Source organism: Mus musculus, chromosome 6 (genome assembly GCF_000001635.26).
Source record: "Mus musculus strain C57BL/6J chromosome 6, GRCm38.p6 C57BL/6J".
Lineage (NCBI taxonomy): Eukaryota > Metazoa > Chordata > Mammalia > Rodentia > Muridae > Mus > Mus musculus.
Window position 1 is genome coordinate 13,871,540 of NC_000072.6, and position 27,765 is coordinate 13,899,304.

At 37.6% G+C, this 27,765-nt stretch overlaps 1 long non-coding RNA gene across 1 annotated transcript; it reads left to right on the plus strand.

The window, feature by feature from the left end:
• The first annotated feature begins 29 nt into the window (after nucleotides 1–29).
• 1110019D14Rik (RIKEN cDNA 1110019D14 gene) lies at nucleotides 30–24,882 on the plus strand. The gene is made up of 3 exons (NR_045995.1): nucleotides 30–88; nucleotides 9,734–9,842; nucleotides 23,553–24,882. It is a non-coding gene; the product is annotated as an RIKEN cDNA 1110019D14 gene (long non-coding RNA).
• Nucleotides 24,883–27,765: the final 2,883 nt, after the last annotated feature.

Below are 27,765 nucleotides of genomic sequence, written 5' to 3' on the forward strand. Positions count from 1 at the left end.
CTGGGATCCCTGACTGAGGGATAGACCACAGGCTGCTTGTTGTTCGGGTTTCACAAGTTTGCCCTCTGGTTTTACTGTTAAAGAGAGGGTGAGTGTTCAAGAAAAGGTTTAGTGAATTCGTAGGACTAACGAAACAACAATACGTGTTTTCTGCCCTGTAAAGGAATTCTAGCCGCATGAATATGTCTTGTTAGTACTCTGAAATAAGGAAGTAACCGTGGGAGAGGGTAGCTGAGGGAAGCCATCTGTTTGGGAATGTTTCAAACCTGGGGCCTTCCAACATTTCTGCAGCAGAAAATCCCCGTTATCATTTTCCAAATGTGCCTAATGACATTTGCTAATTTTTTAAAACTAACGGGGAAAATAAGCACATTTAATCAGAAAGTTTGGAAAATATTGAATCATTTGTGGTGCAAATCAGGTTTAGAAAATATGGTTTCAGCCCTATACACAGATCTTTTCCGATTCGAATTCTTGTCTTTTTCAGAATGTTCACTCTCCACAGCCTCCCAATATTTTAAGATGCCAAGTTTAGTACTCAAAACCATTATAAGTATTATTCACATGCATCTGTAAGCATTAACTTTGAAAAGTTCTTGAAGTCTTGTTACCTGGGATATCCATACTAAATGTTCCTTCTGGCCCGAGCACTTTCATACTTACTGACAATTTGTCATCTTCTCATTGTAAGTTACTCACGGTGCTGAGTTAGAGGTGCCCGGACTTGTCCTGATAAAAATCATGCGAATACTGTGGGCACACTCAGTTGAGTGTCTATAATCAGCTTGTATTCTTGTGTTGTTGGTTCTCCTTTTAAACACAGTTGTATCTCTCTGACGGTAATGATTTATACTTCTGCTTCCCAAAAGACGTTTGGCAGGAACTTCAGCGACATTAGCTAGGAACAATAATTTGATGAAATAAATGTGCCAAGATTTTACAGGAGCTTCACAGAGGTGGTGAACACATTAAAGCAAGTTGTGTCTGATAGATTGACAGTGTTGTTTTTCTAAAGTTAATTATTTTAACAAATTCACTCTAATTGCACTTGTCTTATGTTGCTTTTGGCTTTGTATCTTTCCTATCAATTAGTTTTGGAATAGGACCTCTTGCTTTTATGACTTCCAAAATATCCTCCTACATTCCAGTGTTTTCATTTGGGAGGTTTTATTTTTCCTTATGTATTTGTTTCAGCTAGTGGAAGTCTGCAGACTAAAGTTAGTGCTTGTACACTTTTCTGTTCCTGAGTCTGTAAAGTGTCTTGCTTAAGCTTTAAGTTTGCAGAGTCTATGCATGGTAAAAATGTTCATCTTTTCAATTATTGTAGTTAGAAATTAACTAATGACTTGGTCTATCTGTAAAACCGTGGTACAAATTGGTGTAGGGATATTTTGGGCTCAAATATAGTTTTAAACTGAAATCTGTTGCATTTTGCTAATTAGGTTCTCTCCGTATTGGAAATCCAAGGAAATGCTTTTACAACAGCACTTTTAGGTTAGAGGCTATTATAATTCTATTTTTTCCTCATTCTATTCTAACTAGTCTGTTTTTCTTTTAATAGTAATTTATTCCTTTACTTTAAAACAACGGTTCCACCATACTAGACAAACTTTCAGGTTACTTGTCAAGATGCAAATCTCAGAACTACTCTCCTTACCTCTGAGGGGGTTCCACCACTCACATACTCTTTCCATTCCATGCACATTTAATGCTCGACTGTTTAATACAAAAGCTAATTTGTTTTCCTCTATTGACATTTTGCTCTTGCTGTTTTCTCTGCCAGTAATACTTTCCGACAGATTTGTCATAGTTATTCTTAGCATCATCCAGGGTTTAGAGCTTTGTTCAAGCTTCCCTTTCCATCTTAGTTAAAACAAAAACACAAAATTAACACACTCTACTATTATATTATGTAGATAAACACATTCAAGTAGAAATTCTATGTGAGGTAGAAATATTTTCATCTCGTTCATGGTTGATTTTTCACCTAGTAGAACAGTACCCTGTATGCTAGATACTTAGTAGATATCTTGTAAATGAATGAATAAGGGTAGTACAATACAGGATGGTATTACTGTTGTTACTTTTTCTGTTCATAGTACAAAGTATCTTACAAGCAAGAAGTTTGCTTTTGGACAAATTTATGAAGATGCTTAATATGTTATTTTGAATCTTCATTCAAAGTTGATTATCAAAAATTTTTCCTATAATAAAATATAAAAATCTTTCTTATTAATAATAAGACTTCTGTGAGAGTATAAGATGCAATTGAATCTAAAACAAGATCCTAAATATAATGCTTTATACTTATTTTCTCTGCCCAGATTTGTAAAATATATTCATTGAGGCCACCTAGATGACTACACTAAACATTTTGAGATACAGAATCCAGAATTTAGTTTCTCAATTCAGAAATCTAAGTTAATGGCATTTCCACTAAAATAAAGACTCCTGTTAGCCAGTGATAGGGACAAAGAATACTGTGGAAGCCACTGATCTCAGCAGTTGAAAGTAAATTTCCCAATCAGCCATTACTAAGAAACAATATTAAAGAAAGAAGAAGTGGTTTGTGCTGATTTTATAACCATTAGAAATGAGTCACCAATGGGCCCGGAAGGGAAGGCACCTCTGGGATCTATCAGAGGAGGCACAATGTGCCTACAGGAGAATTTTGCAGTGAATCGTGGGTGTCAGGGAATTCATAAAACCCAGACTTCCTCATTAGCAGTTGAGCCAAACCAAGTGAGTGGAAATATGTTAGTTAAATTTCACAATTAAAAAGGACTAACCCAGAGCTAGTCAGTATTTCTCATCAATAATGGATATTTGACAGTGAGAACATTGTGTTAGGATAATTAATCATTAGAGTAACCAGATAGGATGTTACATTTTCTACAACTATGCAGTTGGTCAAAATAGAACAAATGAACAAACTTCAGTACCTGCTGACCCTAAATTCCTCTTGTAGTATTATTTTATAGAGGATATGAAAGCTAAATAGTCATTGATGTTGAACTCTCAGCTCCTCTTGCACCATGCCTGCCTGGATGCTGCCTTGCTCCTTTATTGATGATAATGGACTGAACTTCTGAACCTGTAAGCCTGCCCCAATTTAATGTCCTTATAAGAGTTGCTTTGGTCATGTTGTTTGATCACAGCAGTAAAAACCTTACTAAGACAGTCATTTTGTATGTAGATCCAGGTGTCATCTAGATTCCTGGAGGATGTGGTCCTATCTCATCAATGAATTATGGTAAGGTGGGAATCAAGTTGGCAACATGATGCAATCAACATTCACCTGGCAAGGGATTCTCAGTGAGAGGTTGTCCAAATTAGGTTGTCTGTGGGCATGCCTCTGAGAGATATTCTTAACTTGGTTAGAAATGAGAATTTTTGCTCTAAATGTGTGCTCCCACTATTTTATGGTATGGGCTTGAAGTGAATGATAAGAAGAAAGCAAGTTTAGCATTGACAAGCACCCATTCATTCACACACTCTCCTTCCTCTTGAACGTGAATTTGAGTAGCTGCTTCAGGTTCTTACTAGCTTGATTTCCCTGAACAATGAACTATAACCTGGAAGTGTGAGCTGAAATAAACTCCTTTGATCCCAAGTTGCTTTTGAGTAATTATGAGCATTTTATCATAGCAACAGGAAGTGAAACTAGGATACAGTTACATTTATAACCTTATGTTGTCAAGGAAGAGAGGGCATCTCCATCAATAACAGTGGCAGACTTAAATTTTATTTAAATTCATGGGTTCCTAATTCAGAACGCCTATGTGAGAGAAACTGATAGTTTCTTGAGGTGAGAGATTATATAGCATTTTATCTACAATAATGAACTGATAGACTTTGAAGACCATCACTACTTGTCACAAAACTCACCTCTCTCATTTATCTAGAAACACAAATTATCTAGCTTCTTACTATGATTTAAATTTTTATTGATACATATTTATATATACACCTAATGAGGGCACATTATATATATATATATATATATATATATATATATATATATATATATATATATATATATAAAAATATATGAATGGTAGTGCTTTTATTTATTTTGACTATGAACTCATTAGTTCGATTGTTGAGCTACATGATAGTTTTGTTTTCAAGTTTTAAAGTCCCCCCATACTGTTTTCCATAATGGCTATACTAATTCACCTCATTAACAGAGTATAGGAGCTCCCCTGTTGTGTTTCCTCACAAGCATTTTCATTTTGTGGTCTTCTTGATAACTATTTGAATAGCAGTGACACAAAACTTCAATATTGAACTCTCTTATTGATAATGAGGATATAACCAATTCATCGGAATGGCAATGCAGCTTAAATGAGGTGACATATGAAATGCCTGAGTATAGTCAGTTTTAAAGTATTATTATTAACAACAATAAGGATGTTAGAGGTTTTATTAGCAGAATGGTTTCATCTTCTATAGGATATGTCAGTCAGCTTTTAGTTTCTATAATGAAATACTTAAGGCAGCTAACTTTATAAAAAGAAAAGCTTGCTTGAGTCACAATTTTGTAGGCTTACAACTTATAGCCTTAAACTTTTTTTTTTGAGTCAACTCCTTTTATTTAATTTTTTAAAATATTTTTATTAAGTATTTTCCTCATTTACATTTCCAATGCTATCCCAAAAGTCCCCCATACCCACCCCCACAATCCCCTACCCATCCACTCCCCCTTTTTGGCCCTGGCATTTCCCTGTACTGGGGCATATAAAGTTTGTAAGTCCAATGGGCCTCTCTTTCCAGTGATGGCCGACTAGGCCATCTTTTGATACAAATGCAGCTAGAGTCAAGAGCTTCAGGGTACTGGTTAGTTCATAATGTTGTTCCACCTATAGGGTTGCAGATCCCTTTAGCTCCTTGGGTACTTTCTCTAGCTCCTCCATTGGGGGCCCTGTGATCCATCCAAGAGCTGACTGTGAGCATCCACTTCTGTGTTTGCTAGGCCCCGGAATAGTCTCACAAGAGAGAGCTCTATCTGGGTCCTTTCAGCAAAATCTTGCTAGTGTGTGCAATGGTGTCAGCGTTTGGAAGCTGATTATGGGATGGATCCTCGAATATGGTAGTCTCTAGATGGTCCATCCTTTCGTCACAGCTCCAAACTTTGTCTCTGTAACTAGCCTTAAACTTTAAGGACATAGAGCTGGAATCTGCTCAGTTCTTATGAAGGCCCTCTCTCTTGGCTGAGTCACATGACAGCAGAAGAGAACAACTGTGGCTGAGCTTGTATTGTTCAATGGGAAGTCCGAGGAAGAGACTGGAGTCCCACATTCCCTTCATAGTGCTGGATAAATTTATGTCAGCTTGACACAAGCTAAAGTCATAAAGAGGAGAGCCTCAACTGAGAAGATGCCTCCATAAGAACCTAGCTGTAAGCAAGCCTACAGGGTCTTTTATTGATCAGTAATTGATGTGGGAGGACCTAGCCCATTGTGGCAGGTGCCATCCCTGGGCTGATAGTCCTGAGCAAGTCATGAGGAGCAAGCCATTAATGAGCACTCCTCCATGGCTTCTGCATCAGCTCCTGCCTTCAGGTCCCTGTCCTGTGTGAATCCCTACCCTCACTGCTATTGATGGTGAACTGTATAGTAGAACTGTGAGTGAAATAGATCCTTTCCTCCTCGATTTTCTTTTGGCTATAGAATTTCATCACAGCAATAGTAACCCTAATTAAGACATATTCTAATGATATATCTCTGTTGACCCCCCCCCCCCCACCAAATCCCCAAAAGTTTTGCCTCCCAAAAGTTCTGGCACCACAAGAACACAGTCTAGACACAGCTCTTTTATTTAAAATGTTCCTCTATAGGCATAAACTGTTTTTAAAATGTAGCATGATGTAAGATTGTTTGACATTTATCCTTAAGAAACTTTTGAAATGGTGACTAATATATACCAATATGATCTAAGCTTTTCTTTACATGAAACTTACTCTATACCAGCCTGACCTTGAACTCAGAGATCTGCTTGCCTCTATATCCTGGGGTTAAAGGTGAGTCTGTATTTCATCGAGATCACACTAGAAGGTGATCTAGAAGGTCTTTGGATGTGATCTTTTGCTACAGCAGCCATATTGCTAGATTAAAATTCCTCTACACCTTTTCCCTTTTTATTTATGGTAAAAAATTGTAGACTGTATAACTTTTATAATGGAAACAATTATCAATTCCATAGTAGTCTGAACGTCTTTACGAAGATCTGTTGATGCTGTGATTCTTCATCACTGCTTGTTCTGATCATCTGCCTTTCACCAGTTGTCGATTTCACCATCCAAGGCTTTACAGTCTGCCAGTCTGATGAACGCTCTGTTCTTTTCCATTCAGTTTACCGAGCTATCTCTCTGCCATATTTCAGCATCTCTTCATTCCTTCAGTTTTGCCTTTCATGTGGAAGCATCTCCTATTCAGATCAGATCTTTGTCAATTTTAGTGGAACCCATAGTCTCTCTTCACCTGTGGAAATTTAGACAAAACCCTTTCCCCACCAACATAACACATTCCCTGACTCCCATTCTGATGTTAAAACATCTTTAAAGTATACAGGTCTATCTAATTAAGCCGGTTTTTTTTTCCTCCAGCTAATCTTATTTCCGATTTTTATTTATCAAGGCACAATTAGATGTTTAGATCAATCCCCCATAAACTAGACACTTGATATTTGAATACTGTGCCCAGATCCACACTAGCAGTCTGGGATTCTCACCTGTTTAAACAGAAACAATCAAACCACATTCCATAAAATATCAACATGCAGTGTCAGCTAAAATAGGTCTCTATTGCCTGAGATTGGAGGAATATTAATCTGTGTTCCTCATTGTTATAGTAGACCAATTCCCCATGGGTTTATGGGCATATCTGCTACATAGGTTTTAATCTTCCTATTTGACCTTTGATCTCACACATTTAATTTTGCTTACATTTTGTTTTATTGGGATAATGTTCCAATTCCAATAAACTGCGTGTATACCTTCAGAAGGGGCCTAGGTGGATTCCATGAGTCTTGTGAGATTACAGTTACATTAGCTCCTGTGTCCATTAAACCTTCAATTTCAATACTATTTAACTTTAATTTTGATCTCTGCTCATTGTTAATACTTAAGAAAAAAAAAACCCTTTCTTCTGGTACCTCCAAATTTTCCTGTTCTTTCAACTGGGGCTGCTTTGCCTTTGCCTTACAAAATTGGAAGAAGGTAAGAAATCCTGTCTCCTGCTTTAAGCTTCATATTTATTCTTTACATAAACCATAATTTCAATTTCTCCCTTGAACTCTTGATCTATAATTCCTGGATGCACTGAATCCTTGAGAGGTAAGGCTAATTCTTTTAGAAACCAGTTCCATTGTCTTTGGTGATATTCACTCCAATGGTTATTTTATAGCATGGAATTTTAATTGATAGTGTGATATTTTTACTTCTGGATAAGTCTAGGGTACCAATTCTTTCTGTAACTCATACTAGATCTCCAATACATAGTTTAGTTTTCTCTAGTTGCTCTGTCAATTGCTGACAGGAAATGGCTGGGTCATGTTGTTTGTTGCACCAGTAAAAGCTAACCCCCTTTTGGAGTTTCCAGGGTTATCTCATAGTGAGTTTTCCAATAACATGGGATTATCTCTTGCAGATCTGCATTCATTAGTCCAATGCCTACCCTTACCACACCTACAAATACTGGAAGGATGAGGTCTTCTAGAGAAGTCTCTAGGAGCACCTTGCCTACAACTGCTTTTCAAAACACCTCATCTCCCACTGTGTCTTAGTTAGGTTTTTACTGCTGTGAACAGACACCATGATCAAGGCAACCCTTTTAATGACAACATTTAATTGGGGCTGTCTTACAGGTTCCCTGTTAGCAGCTTTTATCATCAAGGGGGAGCATGGCAGTGATGGCACAGGCATGGTGCAGGAGGAGCTGAGAGTTCTGCACCTTTGTCTGAAGGCTGCTAGAAGACTGACTTCCAGGCAGCTAGGATGAGGGTAGTAAAAACCACATTGTCATACTTCCTCTAACAAGGCCACAATTCGTAATAGTGCCACTTTCTGGGCCAAGCATATTCAAACTATAACATTCTACTCCCTGGCCCTGATAGGCTTATTCAAGCACATGAGTCTATTGAGGCCACACCTAGCCATAGCATAATGCAAATACATTTGGTCCAACTTCAAAAGCTCCCAGTCTATAAAAGTCTCAACAATGTTAAAAGTCCAAAGTTCGAAATCTTTTCTGAGATTCAATCACTTCACTATAACCCCTGTAAACTCAAAATCAAAAAGCAGATCACTTACCTTAAACACCATGGAATATGCACTACCATTCCATAATGACATAGTGAACATTCTAGAACAGACAAGACCCAAAACCAGCTGGGCAAACTCTAAACTCTGCATCTCAATGTCTGTTACCAAAGTGCTCTTCAGATCTCCAATCCTCTCATCTTTGTTAACTGCAGTACAATTCTCCTTGGCTGGTTCCACTCCATGTTAGCAGCTTTCCTCAGCAGATATTCCATGGCTCTGGGATCTCAAACATCAAGGGGGCTCTAAGGCTGCTTCAACATTATAGCTTCTTGTTCAGATGTCTGGGATCCACACATAGTATTACGTTTTGCTTGGAAGAAGAATGACCAGATGTACAGTTGTTCACTGACTCATGGGCTGTAGCCTATGGATTGCCTGGATGGTCAGGTATTGGAAAGATCATGATTGGAAAATTGGTGAATAAGACATCCGGGGAAGACGTGTATGGATAGATTTCTCCAAATGGGCAAAGGACGTGAAGATATTTGTGTCCCATGTAAATGCTCACGAAAAGGTAACTGCAGCGGAGGAGTTCAATAATCATATGGATAAAATGACCCATTTAGTGGACAGTCAGTCTCTTTCCTCAGCCATCCCTGTCCTTGCTCAATTAAGTGGTCATGGTGGCCGAGATGGAGGTTATGCTTGGGCTCAACAACGTGGATTTCTACTCACCAAGGCTGAGCTGGTTATAGCTGCTGCTGAATGCTAGATCTATCAACAGCAGAGACTAACACTCAGCCCCAGATACGGCACCATTCCTCAAGGTGATCCACCAGCAGGTTGGTGGCAGGTTGACTACAGTGGAGTACTTCCTCCTTGGGTAGGACAATGTTTTGTTCTTATAGAAGTAGACGCTTATTCTGGTTATGGATTTGGCTTTCCTGCATGTAATGCTTTTGCCAAAACCAGCACACAGTAGACAACAGACATTTTGATATCTAGGATTATTGACAATTAGTTGTCCAGTTGCGTAGTCATTAGGGTCAATATCAGGAGTTCTAATCCATTCATCCATGGGTGCTAATTGAACTTTTAAATGTCTAGGAACTTTTACACTTTGTATTTGCATTTCAAAAGCTAAAGTCTCACATCTGGGTCTGATATTGCCCTGTTTAGAGAGGACACTAATGCATGTCAGCAAACATCTCTCTGGGGATTTCCATAATTTTTGTGAATGATAAAGGTCTTTTTTTCTGTGTTCCTCCACCTTATCCCAGGCTCTTTAAGATGCTATAGTATCTTTAATAATAATAACAAGACTGTATAACAGTACAGTCATCAAATTGCACCTGCTGTCTTAAATCAACCAAACTGACCTTTACCTATCAACTGGTCTTTCATGATATTAACACCTTTAGACCCATTATAACTTTCCATAATTGCAACTTTTTCTCATTATCTTGCCAGCCATTGTAACTGAGAACTAGCTTCGAATACAGCTGCTGCTACATCTTTCCAGGCTTATGAGATAATCCTGTTTTTGGTAGCCAGGTATTTAACATCTGTCTTTCAACGGGTAAGTGCATTCCACAAGTTACTAATGATTTTCTAAAAAATTATTTAAGATCTTGTATTTTTAATAGAATTCTTGATTAGTTGTTCATTTTGTGAGTTTTCACCCTTTTCTGGCATTTGTTCCTGGGTAACTGAGAAAGCTAGTGGGGGTGGCCACCTTCCTCAAGTTCAATGTTTATCTTGATCCTTAATTTCATTAGGTACCATAGGTTCACAATTAAGCAGTTTCTGTTCTCTTAGTTCCTATGTCTCTTGTCTCTCAAGCCTTTGTATTACCACAGCTATTTTTTCTTGTTGTTCATTTAGAGTTTTTTTTTCAACCTTTTTGAGAGGAAATATATAAAGACTACAATTGAAAGTAGGGAGGGGTTTACTCCTGTGTACACAGTTGTAATAACAACAATATGAACTAGCCAGTTCCCCCAGGAGCTCGTGTCTCTAGCTACATATGCATCAGAAGATGACCTAGTCGGCCATCAGTGGAAAGAGACATTCATTGGTCTTGCAAACTTTATATGCCTCAGTGCAGGGGAACGCCAGTGCCAAGAAGTGGGAGTGCGTGGGTAGGGGAGTGGAGGAAGGGTATGGGGGACTTCTGGGATAGCATTGGAAATGTAAATGAAGAAAATACCTAATTAAGAAAAAAAGAACTGCATTGCTTTTTTCAAGTAATGTTTCTATCCCCTCAATGGTGGCATTGGTCTTAAGTTTACCATTTTTTAGTGCAGGAAAAGCCTGTCTATATAATTAAAATAGTTTTTCAGGCTGGCTTACTGTCTCAAAGGCTCTTGTGTTGGTCCTTGCTCTTGGCTCCCAATGTTCTGGAGTTTCTTGAGTCTTTCTGGGTGTCCAGCCTAACTCAAAGAACTGATGCTCCTTCTTGAGACAATTCTAGGCACATTTCTCCCCTGTAGCTTTCTGTCAGACATCTCTTGTCCTCTGAGATATTTCTGTCAGATGTCCTTTGCTTTCTCCAATGTTGGTGTGCTTTTTTCTTCTCCAATAACACTGGGCACCGCATGTAATAGTAATTTTTATTTGCCTGATTTCATTGTCATCTCAGAAGCTTACTGACGAATAAGGTTATCTTTTCTAGTCCTTTCTGAACTCTGGCTGGCTGGTTCAACTCAGCACTTCTGGCTCAAATTCCTCTCCAAGCTGACTGATTCAGTCTGTCTCCTCTATATTTTCACTGAATTGTTCTACTTGGCCTCAGACTAACTCTTGCAGTTTGTTCTAATTGAGCTCCTTCTTATACTCTGGCTTCAACTGCCTCTGCTGACTTCACAGAACTTCAAGAATTCATGAAGGAACTCAACTCCAATGCACTGTGCTCACTGCATTAACTCCCAACTGACTCTCTGTCCCTGAGCTGTTCTTGAACAGCTTCTCTTTCCTGGGCTGTTCTCGTGAGACTTGGGCATATCCTATCTTGGATTCCTTCTGTCAAATGTTAGTCTGATGTTGCTGGATTAAAATTCCTCTACATAATTTTTTACACACACAGACACACATCTTTTAAAAGAAATGTCTATTGTAGTAGGTTTCCATACAACTCAAGTAGCCCTTAGTTTTATGGGTTCCTCCTCATGTTCTCTTCTTTATACATTCATTGTCTACATGCTATTACTTGAAAAAAAAATGTTCATAGAATCAAGTAACATTTTAATTTTCTTTGAAATAAAATGTTCTAAGTTTCTTTTGGAAGCTAGATCATAGGGGGTGACTCATTGAAGTATCATCTAGTTTGGTGAGTGAGTCAACATTAGTATTCACCTAATTTATTGTGAGTAAAATTCAACAAATATGCATAAAATGCTTTAAAAATTAAATATGTCTAAATTGCATATGAAAATATACAATGAAAATGGATTCTGATATGTTTCCAATTTTTAAGCACCATAAAATTTGCCACATTTATATATTACACAGAATTCATACAGACATAAAGACCCTTTGGAGTACTTTACTGGAGGGCTGGAGCTATAGTGGCTGCAAAAATAGGAAGGATGTGAGAAATTTAGTGTATGTAGTTCATAAGGAAATATTAATTCTTCAGTAAAGACCAGGTGCTCATTATGATTAAGAGCTAGTTACCATGGCTACAGACAGCATGAAATTTGTAAAATTAAAACACACAAGATAGAAAATGCAGATAGCACAGGAGAGTGAATCATGACCAAATGGTCTTAGCTTCGTTTCCATAGATCCAAAAATGTGTACAATTTCTGATTGGCCATTTTGTGGGTAAAATTACTTTGGTTATATATCTCATATTACTTACTTGATAGATGTTTTATCTGGACCCAATTTAAATATGATGGAATGCATTATGATAATTAACTTAACTGTAGATGAGCTAAGGTCGGGTTATGTGAATTTAAAATGCTCATGAGTAGTAATAGTTACAATTAAAAAGTCATACTTTATGGAAAACCCTATTCCTCCTCCTCCTCTTCTTCTTTTTTTTTTTTTTTTTTAAACAGGGTTTCTCAGTGTTAGTCTTGATCATCCTGGAACTTACACTATAGACCAGGCTGGCCTCGAATTCAAAGATCTGCCTGCTTCTGCCTCCTGAGTGCAGAAAACAATTTCTCTCTCTCTCTCTCTCTCTCTCTCTCTCTCTCTCTCTCTCTCTCTCTCTCTCTCTCTCCCCGTGTGTGTGAGTGTGTGTGTGCACATATGATCTTTGTAGGCTCAAGGAGGTCTCTACCCTCTCAAATTTCTATATTTTAAAGGTGGACTACTAAATATTGTCTATAAAAATGATGGCATTTGATGCTCATGAGGAGACAGTCCTGTGCAGCACTATTCAGTTTCATTGGTTGGTAATTTGGATTCATCTTAAAAAGCATGTTAAGCTCAAACTTCTAAAGAGAGACAAAATAAGTAGTTGCCGTCCATCTAAAAGTCTACCTTTGTGATCCTAGGTTAACAGTAGAGAGTGTAAAGAGAATGTACTGTGCTTGCCAACAACAGGGTCTAGGTTTTTTGTTTTGTTTTGTTTTGATCTACTCATTAATACCATTGGTAAGATATTCTGTCTTTATTATCAGACATTAAATAAATGTAATAAAGATAGCATTGGACACAGGAAGGATGACAGAGTCTATCCAAGGATGACAAATTCTATCCACAATTGGTATGCTCTGAATTCACTTGCATCTTACTTATAAGTGGAGCTTATTATTATTATTATTATTATTATTATTATTATTATAGAACTTTATCACAGATTCTCCAAGGACTTTTTACATTTATCTAATATTTGGACTTTTATCATTGGGGAAACCCATTTACCCCAGGGAGATTATTTAGGAGGTAGATATCTGGAAACAACTGAATAATGTTGAATAGATTAATTAACTATAATGTTGAATAGCTTAATTAACTGTACATTTTTGATAAGGCCCAAGTTGACTTTAGTCATGAAGCAGTAAATACAAGTGTTTTATAGTATTTGTATAGGTATCAAATGGCATTTTTCTGTGCTTTTTAATTATTATATCTTTCTCTATAATGCTTGCTTTTTATAAGTCTGAAGCCATTCTGACTTTCCATCTCTAAAGATGTAGCAACAGCTGATTATTTAGTGAAACCAAAACGTTAGCACTGAAATGGACTGTGAACAAATGGGCAACATCTTCAGCTGTCAGAAGCAACAGTGACTTCCTAGGTGAGGTAGCTCAGGGCTGTAACCCTAGCACTTAGGAAACTGAGATCAGCCTTGGCAACATAGTAAGACCTTATCGCACAAAAAAAGATAAAAAGAAAGTAGCAGTATTGTTTTAAGTTTTGTATGGTTATTTCTCATTACATTATCAGATCAGGGTCCATAAACTACAACTCGGTAGAGTTAATGGAGAGGTGTCATATTGTGGCATCCAAATAAACATCTTTCTTGGGAGAGTTTTACCCAAAGTCTGAATTTAGAAGCCCTTGGACTTAGCTTCAGTCAACATTTCCCTCTCAGTAGGATTTTGGAAAGAGCTGGATAACCTGGAGTGTTGGCATTCTAAATTACTGGCTGAAGGCCCATCCATATGCTTTGGAACTGAGATCAGCAAGTAGCAAGATAGTTATCCTATTATGAAAATCAAGTAGCTCTAACAAGTGTTCTTGTCACACAGCTAGTGGCAGACAAAGTAGTGCTTGGGCCCATACATGCTTAAAAAATAGTTGTTGAATAATTTTAACTTCTAAGACATTAAAGTTTTAGACACTATGAAGCTCAGTTTGAATTAACGTGGGTAATATTTCTGTCCATAGTAATAATGATTCCAAAGGAGAAGAATTGAATTTGTTCTAGATTATTTTACTCACTGGTACAAATAGTATGTGTTTTAATTCCACATAAAGAGAAGTAATTTCAACAGTTCTAAGATACAATTGTTGGTCATGATCACAGTGAATTGATCAATCAGAAGTTTAGATTGGTGAACATATGGCTGAGATGTGAAGAGATTCAGACCTTAAAATGATATTTGAAATGTATGTTCTTGTTGACTCTGTTAGGCTGCTCATCCCCTGTACAAACTGGAAAACCCCATCTGCCCTCCTGCCTGCATAAAGACCGACATCACCTCCCCACTCCCCACCTCCACTGCCGCCCTCTTGGAGAAAACTCTGTGCTAACATGTCATCACTCCTTGATTCTGTGTTTTCCCCAGCCCACTCAAGAGCGCTGGCCTAGGAACTCAGTTTTTGAGCTGCATGGGAATAAACCTGCCTTTATCTACTTTTAATCTGGTCTAATCTGGCCTATATCTGTATCACTAAGGGAGAGAAAAAGCCAATCAGATTCCTCTAAATCAGATGTTGCCTGATTATATTATCAGGGCCTCTCAACCATCCTCAAGTCCTGAGTTAGTTGTCTGATGTTTATTACAAAAACTTGCTTCTGTTTGGTATGGTGATGCATGTTTATTAATCCAGAAGTGGAGAGGCTAAGTCAGGAACTCTTTTTTTCTCTAATGTTGAGTATGGAACCCAAAGCCTTAAACATGGTAAGTTTTACCCTTAATATAGCTATATACACTTTAGCTATACCACTGAACTTCCCTCAGCTGGATCTTTCTTTATTTCAAATTATAACAAAGATGGGACTTTCTCTCTCTCTCTCTCTCTCTTTTTAAATTGACTTCCGATCCCTAATAAAATTGATCACTCTGTTAAGTTTTATTAGAAAGTTGACACAATCATCTGAACAGAGAGTGTAAGTGAGAGACTCTCTTGACCAGGTGGACCTATGATGGTGTCTGTAGGGTCTATAGAGTGGGAAGACTCAGCCTGAAAGTAGACATCTTCCCCTAGAAGGTATACTTAACAGTAGGCATGTACTGTATCTCTATGTTCTTGACACAGATGTTGTGTGACTAGTGATTTTTTTTCAGTTATTAACACATTGACTTTCACACTATGATGGACAGTAGGAGGTGTGAGCTGAATTAAATCCACTTCTCCCTTAAGTTGCTCTTTTAAAGGGTTTTTTTTTTTTAAGGTAACTTTTTTTATTAGATATTTTTTAATTTTTTAAAATTTTATTTTAATTAGGTATTTTCTTCATTTACATTTCCAATGCTACCCCAAAAGTCTCCCATACCCCCCACCACTCCCCTACCCACCCACTACCACTTTTTGGCCCTGGCGTTCCCCTGTACTGGGGCATATAAAGTTTGCACAACCAGTGGGCCTTTCTTGCCACTGATGGCCGACTAGGCTGTCTTCTGATACATATGCAGCTAGAGACACGAGCTCCGGGGTTAGTTCATATTGTTGTTCCACTTATAGGCTTGCACATCCCTTCAGCTCCTTGGTTACTTTCTCTAGCTCCTCCATTGGGGGCCCTGTGATCCATCCAATAGCTGACTGTGAACATCCACTTCTGTGTTTGCTAGGCCCCAGCATAGTCTCACAAGAGACAGCTATATCAAGGTCCTTTCAGCAAAATCTTGCTAGTGTATGCAATGGTGTCAGCGTTTGGAGGCTGATTATGGGATGGATCCCTGGATATGGCAGTCTCTAGATGGTCCATCCTTTTATCTCAGCTCCAAACTTTGTCTCTGTAACTCCTTCCATGGGTGATTGTTCCCAATTCTAAGAAGGGGCAAAGTGTCCACACTTTAGTCTTCGTTCTTCTTGAGTTTCATGTGTTTTGCAAATTGTATCTTGTATCTTGGGTATTCTAAGTTTCTGTGCTAATATCTACTTATCAGTGAGTACATACCATGTGAGTTCTTTTGTGATTGGTTTACCTCACTCAGAATGATGCCCTCCAGGTCCATCCATTTGCCTAGGAATTTCATAAATTCATTCTTTTTAATAGCTGAGTAGTACTCCATTGTGTAAATGTACCACATTTTCTGTATCCATTCCTCTGTTGAGGGGCATCTGGGTTCTTTCTAGCTTCTGGCTATTGCAAATAAGCCTGCTATGAACATGTGTCCTTCTTACCAATTGGAACATCTTCTGGATATATGCCCAGGAGAGGTATTGCGGGATCCTCAGGTAGTACTATGCCCAATTTTCTGAAGAACCACCAATCTGATTTCCAGAGTGGTTGTACAAGCTTGCAATTCCACCAGCAATGGAGGAGTGTTCCTCTTTCTCCACATCCTAGCCAACATCTGCTGTCACCTGAATTTTTAATCTTAGCCATTCTGGCTGTTGTGAGGTGGAATCTCAGGGTTGTTTTGATTTGCATTTCCCCAATGATTAAGGATGCTGAACATTTTTTCAGGTGCTTCTCAGCCATTCGATATTCCTCAGGTGAGAATTCTTTTTTAGCTCTGAGCCCCATTTTTTAATGGGGTTATTTGATTTTCTGGAGTCCACCTGCTTGAGTTCTTTATATATATTGGATATTAGTCCCCTATCTGATTTAGGATAGGTAAAGATCCTTTCCCAATCTGTTGGTGGCCTTTTTGTCTTATTGACAGTGTCTTTTGCCTTACAGAAGCGTTACAATTTTATGAGGTCCCATTTGTCAGTTCTCCATCTTATAGCACACGCCATTGCTGTTCTATTCAGGAATTTTTCCCCTGTGCCCATATCTTCGAGGATTTTCCCCACTTTCTCCTCTATAAGTTTCAGTGTCTCTGGTTTTATGTGGAGTTCCTTGATCCACTTAGATTTGACCTTAGTACAAGGAGATAGGAATGGATCAATTCTCATTCTTCTACATGATAACCACCAGTTGTGCCAGCACCATTTGTTGAAAATGCTGTCTTTTTTCCACTGGATGGTTTTAGCTCCCTTGTCAAAGATCAAGTGATCATAGGTGTGTGGATTCATTTCTGGGTCTTTAGTCCTATTCCATTGGTCTACTTGTCTGTCGATATACCAGTACCATGCAGTTTTTATCAAAATTGCTCTCTAGTACAGCTTTAGATTTGACATGGCGATTCCACCAGAGGTCCTTTTATCCTTGAGAAGAGTTTTTGCTATCCTAGGTTTTTTGTTATTCCAGATGAATTTACAGATTGCTCTTTCTAATTCGTTGAAGAATTGAGTTGGAATTTTGATGGGGATTGCATTGAAACTGTAGATTGCTTTTGGCAAGATAGCCATTTTTACTATATTGATCCTGCCCATCCATGAGCATGGGAGATCTTTCCATCTTTTGAGATCTTCTTAAATTTCTTTCTTCAGAGACTTGAAGTTCTTAGCATACAGATCTTTCACTTCCTTAGTTAGAATCACGCCAAGGTATTTTCTATTATTTGTGACTATTGAGAATGGTGTTGTTTCCCTAATTTCTCTGTCAGCCTGTTTGTCCTTAGTGTAGAGAAAGGCCAGTGACTTGTTTCAGTTAATTTTATATCCAGCTACGTCACCAAAGCTGTTTATCAGGTTTAGGCATTCTCTGGTTGAATTTTTAGGGTCTTTTATAAATACTATCATATCATCTGTAAAAAGTGATATTTTGACTTCTTTCTTGCCAATTTGTAACCCTTTATCTCCTTTTGTTGTCGAATTGCTCTGGCTAGGACTACAAGTACAATGTTGAATAGGTAGGGAGAAAGTGGGCAGCCTTGTCTAGTCCCTGATTTTAGTGGGATTACTTTCAGTTTCTCACCATTTCCTTTGATTTTCACTACTGGTTTGCTGTAGATTGCTTTTATCATGTTTAGGCATGGGCCTTGAATTCCTGATCTTTCCAAGACTTTTATCATGAATGGGTGTTGGATCTTGTCAAATGCTTTTTCTGCATCTAACGAGATGATCATGTGGTTTTTGTCTTTGAGTTTGTTTATATAATGGATTACGTTGATGGATTTCCATATATTAAACCATCCCTGCACCCCTGGAATGAAACCTACTTGGTAAGGATGGATGATTGTTTTGATGTGTTCTTGGATTCAGTTAGCGAGAATTTTATTGAGGGTTTTTGCATCGATATTCATAAGGGAAATTGGTCTGAAGTTCTCTATCTTTGTTGGGTCTTTTTGTGGTTTAGGTATCAGAGTAATTATGGCTTCATAGAATGAATTGGTTAGGGTACCTGCTACTTCTATTTTGTGGAATAGTTTGTGCAGAATTGAAATTATATCTTCTTTGAAGGTCTGGTAGAATTTTGCACTAAACCCATCTGGTCCTGGGCTTTTTTTGGTTGGGAGACTACTAATGACTGCTTTTATTTCTTTAGGGGATATAGGACTGTTTAGATCGTTAACTTAATATTGATTTAACTCTGTTACCTGGTACCTGTCTAAAATTTGTCCATTTCATCCAGGTTTTCCAGTTTTGTTGAGTATAGCCTTTTGTAGAAGGATCTGATGGTGTTTTGGATTTCTTCAGGATCTGTTGTTATGTCTCCCTTTTCATTTCTGATTTTGATAATTAGGGTGCTGTCCCTGTGCCCTCTAGTGAGTCTGGCTAAGGGTTTATCTATCTTGTTGATTTTCTCAAAGAACCAGCTCCTTGTTTGATTGATTCTTTGAATAGTTCTTCTTGTTTCCACTTGGTTGATTTCACCCCTGAGTTTGATTATTTCCTGCCTTCTACTCCGCTTGGGTGAATTTGCTTCCTTTTTTTCTAGAGCTTTTAGGTGTGTTGTCAAGATGCTAATGTGTGATCTCTCTAGTTTCTTTTTGGGGGCACTCAGAGCTATGAGTTTTCCTCTTAGAAATGCTTTCATTGTGTCCCATAAGTTAGGGTATGTTGTGGCTTCATTTTCATTAAACTCTAAAAAGCCTTTAATTCCTTACTTTATTTCTTCCTTGACTATGGTATCATTTAGAAGAGTGTTGTTCTGTTTACAGGTGAATGTTGGCTTCCTATTATTTATGTTGTTATTGAAGATCAGCCTGAGTCCATGGTGATCTGATAGGATTCATGGGACAATTTCAATATTTTTGTATCTGTTAAGGCCTGTTTTGTGACCAGTTATATGGTCAATTTTGGAGAAGGTACCATGAGGTGCTGAGAAGAAGGTATATCCTCTTATTTTAGGATAAAATATTGTGTAGTATCTTTTAAATCTATTTGTTTCATAACTTCTGTTAGTTTCACTGTGTCCCTGTTTAGTTTCTGTTTCCATGATCTGTCCATTGATGAAAGTGGTGTGTTGAAGTCTCCCACTATTATTGTGTGCGGTGCAATGTGTGCTTTGAGCTTTACTAAAGTGTCTTTAATGAATGTGGCTGCCCTTGCATTTGGAGCATAGATATTCAGAATTTCGAGTTCCTCTTGGCAGACTTACCTTTGATGAATATGAAGTGTCCCTCCTTGTCTTTTTTGATAACTTTGGGTTGGAATTCAATTTTATTTGATATTAGAATGGCTACTCTAGCTTGTTTTTTCAGACCATTTGCTTGGAAAATTGTTTTCCAGCCTTTTACTCTGAGGTAGTGTCTGTCTTTATCCCTGAGGTGGGTTTCCTGTAAGCAGTAAAATGTCGGGTTCTGTTCGTGTGGTCAGTCTGTTAGTCTATCTTTTTATTGGGCAAATTGAGTCCATTGATGTTAAGAGAAATCAAAGAAAAGTAATTGTTGCTTCCTGTCATTTTTGTTGTTAAAGGTGGGAATCTGTTCTTGTGGCTGTCTTCTTTTAGGTTTGTTAAAGGATTACTTTCTTGCTTTTTCCAGGGTGTAATTTCCATCTTTGTGTTGGTATTTTCCCTTTAGTATCATTTGAAGGGCTGGATTCGTGAAAAGATATTTTGTGAATTTGGTTTTGTCATGGAATACTTTGGTTTCTCCATCTATGGTAATTGAAAGTTTGGCTGGGTATAGTAGCCTGGACTGGCATTTTTGTTCTCTTAGTGTCTGTATAACATCTGTCTAGGATCTTCTGGCTTTCATAGTCTCTGGTGAAAATTCTGGTGTAATTCTGGTAGGCCTGCCTTTATATGTTATTTGACCTTTTTTCCCTTACTGCTTTTAATATTCTATCTTTATTTAGTGCATTTGTTGTTCTGATTATTATGTGTCAGGAGGAATTTCTTTTCTGGTCCAGTCTATTTGGAGTTCTGTAGGCTTCTTGTATGTTCATGGGCATCTCTTTCTTTAGGTTTGGGAAGTTTTCTTCTATAATTTTTTTGAAGATATTTCCTGGCCCTTTAACTTGAAAATCTTCATTCTCATCTACTCCTATTATCTGTAGGTTTGGTATTTTCATTTTGTCCTGGATTTCCTGCATGTTTTGAGTTAAGATCTTTTTGCATTTTGAATTTTCTTTGACTGTTGTGCAGATGTTCTCTATGGAATCTTCTGCACCTCAGATCCTCTCTTCTGTCTCTTGTATTCTGTTGCTGATGTTCCCATCTATTGTTCCAGATTTCTTTCCTAGGGTTTCTATTTTCAGCGTTGCCTTACTTTGGGTTTTCTTTATTGTATCTACTTCCCTTTTTAGGTCTAGTATTGTTTTGTTCATTTCCATCACCTGTTTAAATGTGTTTTCTTGTTTTTTTTTTTTAAGTACTTGTAAGTCTTTAGCAGTGTTCTCCTGTATTTCTTTAAGTGAGTTATTAAAGTCCTTCTTGATGTCCTTGATCATCATCATGAGATATGCCTTTAAATCCAGGTCTAGCTTTTCAGGTGTGTTGGGGTGCCCAGGACTGGCTGAGGTGGGAATGCTGGGTTCTGATGATGGTGAGTAGTCTTGGCTTCTGTTAGTAAGATTCTTATGTTTGTCTTTAGTCATCTGGTAATTTCTGGAGTTAGTTGTTATAGTTGTCTCTGGATGGAGCTTGTTCCTCCTGTGATTCCATCAGCCTCTATCTGCAGACCTGGATAACTAGCTCTCTCCTGAGTTTCAGTGGTTATAACACTTTGCAGGCAAGCTCTCCTCTTGCAGGGAAGGTCTATAGATATCTGGCGTTCAGACCTGCCTCCTGGCAGAAGATGAAGGCCCGAAACAGGGCTTGTCCCACAATCTGTGTAGCTTCTGCAGTTCACACTTTCACCTGCGCAGACTAGTCCAGGTGGAGTCCCGGAATCAAGATGGCTCCCCCAGATGCTGTGGTAAAGCCCTCTTTTTTTCTCTTTTTGAAGAGAAAATTTAAAACTATTTTTATGTATGTAAGCATATATTTTTAATACCGTTCATATTTATCAGAAGCCTATATGATTGCATTTCTTTCATAAATTATCATGGAGACTAAGATTAATAAATGAATAAATAAATCCTGTGTGTTTTGTTTAGACTGCTGAAAATCTTATAATCTGAGGAACAAAATATAAGCTTCTTTATGCTTTGGAATATGGAAAGTCCGAAGAAATGATTTTGGAATATATTTATTTTATGTGTATGTATGTGAGTGTGTGTGGGTGGGTGAGGGTGTATATATGCTCCAGTTGCTATGTAGGAGCTCTCAAGTCACAAGAGGGTTTCTCATCTACTATAACTGGAGTTACAGATGGTTGTGAGCTGTTAGGTGGGTGCTAAGAATCTAACACAAGCTTCTTTTCTATAAGAGTAACATGTTCTCTTAGGTGTTGAGACATATCTCCAGGCCCTAAAAATAGATTTCTTATAAATACCTATATTTTATGTTCAACAAGTAAAAAATGAATAAAGTAGACTTGTAAACATCTAGCCATGTATAGATAGTGAAGTCTTAGATCATTGTAGATTTTCATGTTAAGATTGTGTTTTTTTAGGAAGTGAAGTGCTTTGATTTAGTTTCCAAATATTTAGGTTACTTCTACCCTGAAGTAAGCTCGCGCTTTGAACATAGGAGTATCAAAAATACTTGTTGTGCTTTTCATACAGTGCAGAGCTTGCTTAGGCACTCCAGGAATCAAAACTTAAGGGAACACAAGGCTGCAGACAATTGGATAACTGTTGAATTTTATAAAATGCTTGTTATTTTGTAAAGGAAATACCCATTACCAGTTGATAGGAAAGATAAAAATGTACACAAAATTTAGAAGACAATAAATAGAATATACTTACCATGCTAAGTCTATGGTGACCTCTCACTAACCTTCAGAGGAGCTTTTAAAAGATTAGGAACATAAAACACAGATGCCATTGTATTCATGATTTTTTTTTGACAGAAAAGGCCTTACTAGATCTTTTAAACAAAATACATTTCCCATATCTCTGAGTCATGGCGATCTATTGTAGACAAATTGCTTTTATTATCTTTTTACTTTTATGCTCTTTGAAATAGAATTTTGTCTAGAACTTCTAATTACTTCTCTTATAATGGGTAATTAAAATGCATTTAACAAATTTTTCTTTTCTTTTCTTTTCTTTTCTTTTCTTTTCTTTCTTTCTTTTTTTTTCTTTTTCTTTTTTTTTGGTTAGGCACTCAAAGTTGATCAGGATAAATTATAGACATTAAATATAACTTAATTCTAATCTATTAGTTCCTAAAATTTGTTAGAGTTAAATGGAGTTGGAGCCAGTTAGAGATGGATTATACTGTGTCATCCTCATTAAATAGTTTCATACCTCTGAAGTAAAATTGAAAGCTACACCAGGAGTAGTACTGAGAAAGTCATCAAAAACCACTATAATAAAACTACTATAATAATTCTCACAGTGGGCTTTAGATTAGAAATAAAACTCTGAGATGAAGAGTTTGTAAGAAGAGGTTTTTTACTTTTATTTTTATATTTTATTATTATTATTATTATTATTATTATTATTATTATTATTATAGAATAGCTTTCTATAATTTACAGTGATGAGCAAAGGTAGTTTGGCCAGATGGAAAAGATGATTCTCAATACAACTGTCGTGGTTTGAATAAGAGTGGACTTCATACTTTAACTTATCTGAATGCATAGTCACCAGAGAGTGGCTCTATTTGAGAAGGATTAGAAGGATTGGGAGGTATAGCCTTGTTGGAGGAAGTATGTCACTTGAAATATGTAGAGAAGGTGAGGAAGTATTTGTGACCCCCACAGCTGGAAAAGTAATGATTTATGAGAGGCAAGAAGACAGTCCTATTGAGTATGAGTAAGTAGCTAGTCTTATAGAATAGATTGATCAGAAAACCAAGTTCTTGATCAGGGCCTGTGGGAGGATCTGGTATGCTCTTGGCCACACAGTACAGAGGTCATGATTGTTCTGTCTTCTGGGTGAACGACAAGTTATTCATACCTTCCTTGAAGGGACAACCCTGTGTGTATAACATTTCTGGTTCTCCTAGTGATTATGTGTGAATACAAAGAACTCTCTCTATGCCTAGTGCAGAAGTGGACTTAGAGGTATCAAAAAAGCTAACAGCTAGTGTTTCTCTCTGTCTGCTGAACAGGATGTAACTCTCATCTACTTCTCCAGAACCAAGTCTACATGAAGCCATGTGCCTGCTGCCACGCTTCACACCTGGATGATAATGGACTCACCTCTGGAAACAAGCCCCCAAATTATATGCTTTCTTTTATAAGAATTGCTTTGGCTATGGTGTTCTTCACAGCAATAAAATAGCGATGAAGACAGTAGTTGATACCAGGAAACCGAGTATTGCTGTGACAGGCATGACCATGCTGTATATTGGCAGAATGTGAACTTTGGACTAGAAAAGTGACTGAGTGGTTTAAGTCGGGATTTTATGGGCTATACTAGTAGCAAGGACACTTGTATTGGAAAAATGTAGACAAGTGGGAGACCAGCACAGGAAGTTGCAGAGGGAGAAATCATACAAAGTGAATACAAAGCAACCTAGTGACCATTCTTGATGTATTTCAGCAAAGAGGTGGCTGCTTTTGCCCATGTCCTGAAAATCTGCCCGAGTTTTTGATTAATGATGGCAGAGGAGATGTCAAGACAGCTTAGAATTGATCATATCATATGGTTATTAGTAATCACTCTTATTTAGGTCAGTAATGGAAAAGATAAAGCTAGACAAAAAGAAATACCAAATGTACAGATTGAGGGGAAAAGAAAGCACTAGAGAGTGTAATGGAGCTAAGTCCAGTGCTTCTAGAAGATTAAAATTTAAAGAAAAATTTGACACTAAGTGGAATCAAAAGAGCAGTAACCTCAGGTAAGATCCCACTCAGTTAAGGTTCCAACTTGTAAAAGGGAATTAAAGAAGTTTAAGCAGTGAAGGAAACTATCAAGAAGGGAAAGCTGATGCAAATGTAAATGAATCAGAGGGCCAAGTTCAGGCCAGCAAGCAGCTGAATTTGGCAGCTTTAGCCAAGTGGTTCTGGCCTTAGAGTCAAGGAAATCAAGAGAGCAAGTCCTTACAATATACAAAGGAATGGCTCTTCCCCCACTGGCTAAGAAAAGGTGCTGAGTCCAGGCAAGTGCTGTGGGTGTTGAGGACCCCCTGCAGGTGTCCATGCAGTGATCCATGAAGAAATGAGAATGAAACCTTGGTTCAGATAGACTTCGTCAACCTAGATCAAACTTCGGGGAGTTTAATGCTAGGCCATCCATTGTCAGCATATTAAAACATAGTACAATTTGGGAAAATTACTAAATATTTTCCCTTTAAGTAAATTATTTTATTCTTTTTTGGAAGATTTACTTAGTTTTATTTTATTTGGAAAGATGAATAAATAGTAGAAAATGTATCTAATCCATTTTGTAAGGAATATTGAAATTATTCAAAATAAAATATCTGGTTGTGTGATTTGTATTACTGTTATGGATGATAGAATTAATCACCCAACAATGTAGTAAATTTGTTATATATTTCTGTGACCATTTCCCACCTTTTTTTATTTGATTGTTTGAGGTAATGGTATAAATTTGAGTTTAAAAGTAGGAGAACCATTTCCAGGAAGATATCTCAAGAAACTCAAAGATCTACCATATGACCATCTATACAACTCCTTTGTGTATTGTAAGGACTTGCTCTCTTATTAGAGACACTTGTTCAGCCATGTTCACTGCAGATCTATATATAGTAGTTAGGAAATGGCAACAACCTGGATAACCTTCAACTGATGAATAGATGATGAAAATCGACTATGTTTGCACACTGGAATTTTATTAAACTGTAAAGAAAAATGAAATCATGTAATTTGTAGATGAACAAATGGAACTGGAAAATACTACATTCACGAGGTACTTCAGACCAGAAAGGCAAGTGCTGAGTATTCTCTATTATTTATGGATACTAATTCCAAATTCTTGTGTTTGAAGTAATATTAGCAGGGGCCAGGGAAGTAGAAAGTACCTGTGGTGAGGGTGAAGGAGCTCTAGAGAGGGAAATAGATATAGGTGCTATGAAGGGGGTATGGGTAAAATGGGTAAGACTTTATCTGTGAAAGGATGATGGAGGTTAACACGGAGAGACAGAAAGATGAAGGGGAGATAAATAACACCAAGAATATTTGTAAAATTATAGGGTAATATTATTTTATAAGCTTACTTAATGAAGTCTCTACTGCCATGACTGCCTGAATGTGAGCAGAGCTAGGATGATACCACTAGATATACCCACCTAAATGGAAGAAAAGCCCACAAGACCTCAACCCTACACAAAGAACTACAGGCAACTGGGAAGCAGGAGAAATAGCCGCGAATTCAAGAGAGAATGGGGAAGTCCTGAGAAGAGTTACAGGAGGAGAGGAAAGCATGACAATTATGTAAAAATAGTACTTATACAGAAAATTCTCAAAAAAATTTAAAAATACCTAAACACATGAATTATTTTATTAGGAATAAGGCTTCATACTTAAACAATATTGCATGTTTGGTATTGGTTTTGCTAATCAGAAATTGATGCTAGAATAGATACTAGAAAAAAAACCTGCATAGACATTTATTATAATGGGAATTTTTATTCACAAAGAGCAATATTTGTGACTGATGCAGTACTCCTCTAATGTAAGCACTGTAAGGTAATTTAAAAGACCTTATCAAGGTGTAGGAAGGCTGAGTTGCGGTAAATGGCATGAGAAGCCATGGCCACACAGCAGTGTTAATCTGTAGCTTGGTTGGTAGTTTTGTTGTAGAACACTATCTTGCCTCTCATTTTCATACTTCTTTGACCTAAATTTTCCTCATCTACTTGGGACTTTAGTAGGGAAAGTAGCATCTATCAAATTCCCCATATACATTTTGATCCTCCTCCTCTGTATAAGACATCAAAGCTATCTGCTTTGCTCTATCTCTGCCAGTCTGCCCTGAAGAGACCCTCAGACCAAGTAATGTAGGGTACACTGGACATGGTCTGCTTCTTTCTTCACATTTAGCATGGAAGCTCTCCCTTTTAAACTTATCTCTCGAGTTAGGGGAACTGTCCTTGCCTTGGACTTTTGATGCTTATCTACATCTTTTGTAACCACAGAATCCCCTGTTCTACTTGTCAAGGTAAATCCAGACTGGAGAAACTTCTAGGCTAGAAGCTGGGTGTTATTTATTTATTTATTTATTTATTTATTTATTTATTTATTTATTTGAGGTAGGCTGTTTTAGTGTCATTCTCTCTTGCTCTGAAAAATCTTATGACTGAAAACAACAGTTTATAGTTCATCATTTTGGGAAGCTAGGACAGGAGCTCAAGGGGAAAGTTGAATCAGAAATGAGGAATGCTGCTTTTAGACTCTAACTTCCTCATAGGCTCATGCTTAGCTAGCTTGCTACTTATGTAGCTCATCATTACCTTTCTAGGGAATGATGCCACCCACAGTGGGCCAGGCCCTCCCACACAATTAGGACTGAAGAAATTCTCTACAAACCTGTCTGCCATTTTAATCTGTACAGTCCCACAGTCAAGATTTCTCTTTCAAATGACTAGGATGTGTCAAGTTCACACTATACTCTAACTAGGATAGGGTCTTATGTATTCTAGGCTGGACTTGGATTTCTGATCCTCCTGCTTTCATCTTCCCAGTGCGGGAGTATGTAGGTACGTGCCACCATCCCTGGTTTGTGTGATGGTAGGTGTTAGACTCAACACTTTGTGCCTGCTAGGCAGGCGCTCTATTTATTGAGTCACACCCCCTGCCCTTTTATAAAACATTCTTTTGTAAGGTTTTAATTTCATTTTTTATTTCATCATTTATGTATGGGTCTCTGTGTATATGGACATGCATACGTGGGTCCCTGAGGACAGAAGAGGACATCAGGTCCCCTGAAGACAGAGTAAGAGGTGTTTGGGAGCCCCTCAATGTGGGTACTGGGAAATGAGCTTTTATACTCTAAAAGAGCAACAAGTGCTTTTAACTGCTGAGCCATCTTTCTAGTGCCTGATTTATTTATCTTTAATGCCCCTCTGCCTGGCACCATGCCCAGTCACTTCCAAAATGACAAGTTCACATATTTATCATATTTATGCTTTCGCTTTTTTCCTGAACAAGTTATTTGAAACAGGAAATCTTGATGGGCAGAGGTAGTCAGGTCCAATTTATCACTGAGTTCTACCTACTTTTTCATCTAGACATATGTTACTCCCAACCTCTCCATAGCTCTCTATGAAGTTTGTCACAGCTCTTCAGATGAAATCCCTTCCCCTCCAGATAGCTCCCATAATTATCTGTTAGCACGCAAATAAAAAAATGCTCCTACCT